This window comes from Macrobrachium nipponense, chromosome 28, assembly GCF_015104395.2.
Source record: "Macrobrachium nipponense isolate FS-2020 chromosome 28, ASM1510439v2, whole genome shotgun sequence".
Lineage (NCBI taxonomy): Eukaryota > Metazoa > Arthropoda > Malacostraca > Decapoda > Palaemonidae > Macrobrachium > Macrobrachium nipponense.
This window is the reverse complement of record NC_087217.1, coordinates 3,849,322-3,851,821: the sequence shown is the minus strand read 5'-3', so window position 1 is coordinate 3,851,821 and position 2,500 is coordinate 3,849,322.

Here is a 2,500-nt window from a genome sequence, read left to right as displayed (position 1 = left end):
ACCCTATACATATATATATATATATATATATACCATATACATATATATATCATATACATATATATATATCTATACATATATATATATATACATATACATATACATATATATATACATATACTATACATATATATATATATACATAGATATATACATATATATATTATATATACACATATATATATATACATATATATATATACACATATATATACATATATATATATTATATACATATACATATAATATACATATATATACATATTATATATATATATATATATATATACATATACTATATATATACATATCAAATATATATATACATATACTATTATATATATACATATACTATATATATACCTATATACATATACAATATATATACATATACATATATTACCATATACATATATATACATATACATATTATACAATACATATATATACATATACATATAATATATACATATACATATATATATACATCCATATACATATATATACTATACTAATATATATATATATATATATAATATATATATATATATATATATATATCACATCAGAAAACCATAAATATAAAGAGGTGTCCAATCAGACGACAGTCATGTACACGTGTTTTATTATTAAGAAACGTTTCATGTTGTCACCAACACATCATCAGTCTGCAATTGAAATTCAACATTCAAATAAACTTAAAAATTACATTCGAAATTAAGTAAACTTAAAAATTACAATAAAATTAAAAAAATTAAAAAATAATCAGAACGTTAAAATAGGGAAGAGAAGAAAACTACCTATTCATAAAGAAGGAAAGAGCTGAGTGACTAAAAACGGTAAGGTCTGCATTCAACGTAAACCTCACGCCAGAAAGAGAGGAGACGACGAGGTGTTGGAGTTTAAACTAGGTGAAAGGTGCTTAATAAACAATGACTCAAGGGTAGTTAGATGGGTAGTTTGCTTTGTGGTGCCAATTATAGAAAAATGTTTCTTTTCGATAGTAACCTTACAACTTTTAGCATGTATTCTTATATTAGAGAACTTGGGATTAGAGATTCTGGACCCAGTTCTATAACTTAATCCCAAATGGCTGTAATAACGGACTTGTAACAGTCTCCGTGAAGAACCAACATAAATACCAAGACATCTTGGCATTCAAATTTGTATATATATATTGGACTTCATGAAATCCTGTAATTTGTACTTGTAATTAAAAACCCTCCAATTTTTTGTGGATTCATGGGAATAAGATTTAGTTTCAAAAAACCAAATTCCTTTTCAATAATATTTCTAACTTTTACAACGTAAACTGTCTGAATGAATAAATGGGATGGGTGCATACATCGTTAATTTAGGTACATTAAAATTAAGGGTGGGTGCTGACAGATACCTCGTTAGCAATTTACTAATAATGTTAAAAACCAGCTTTTTGGGAAACGAGTTGTTAACAAAATATTCTAAAAGAAACTCGATTTCAAGATGAAAGGAGAGCCAATCAGATGTGTACCGAAGGGCCCTAAAAACCAAAGTAGATATAGCATTAATCTTAAAATTACGGAAACACGAGCTAAAAAAGTTGTTTCCGAGCCCAGTGAAGGTACTCTTTCTAAAAACACTTGTGTTGAAAAGGTGGTTATATCTAGTTATTTTTATATCCAAAAAGGCCAGGGAGTCATCTTTCTCATTTTCCAACGTAAATTTAATGTTAGGATGGGCTTCATTTATGTAATCTAAAAAAAGCTGGCATTACCACGAAAATTTAAATAAGGCAAAAGTATCGTCAACATATCTTCTATGAAAAAGTGGCTTAAAATTCCCAGGATAATCATTAAGAAAATTCTCCTCCAAATGTCCCATAAAAAAATTTGCAAACAACGGTCCCAAAGGAGAACCCATGGCAAACCCCCTCTGCCTGCAGAAAGAGCTGCCCATTAAAACAAGATGGCGTCTTGCACAGCAAGTTCCAAAAATGTTTTAAAAAGTTGCCTATTAAAACCACAGAAGGTCTCATCATTACTAAAAACTTTATCCAAAATGATTTCAATTGTCTGAGAAACAGGGACGTTAGTGAACAATGATTCAAAGTCCAAACTGGCCATATACAAATCACCATCCTGTAAAATAATTTCTTGCTGAAATACATAACCATTCTTTAACGAATATTCAGAGTAAGCATATTCATTGAGTATTTTGACTAAGAATTTGGAAATATTATATGTCGGGCTATTGTATGCGGACATTATCGGTCTCAATGGTATACCGTCTTTGTGTATTTTTGGAAGTCCATAAAGAATGCCAAAGGAAGACCCGGTAACAAATAGTTCTTGGTAGATATCATCAGAAATAACTTTTTCCTGTTTAAGCTTTCTAAGAAAGCGATTGATCTTGTCTTCTTTTTTGTAAATATCAACAAAGTTGGGTTCACCAATTAGTTTAAATTTAGAGCCATCAGACAAAATAACTTTCATTTTTTCAAGATAATCAGCCTTGTCCAGAA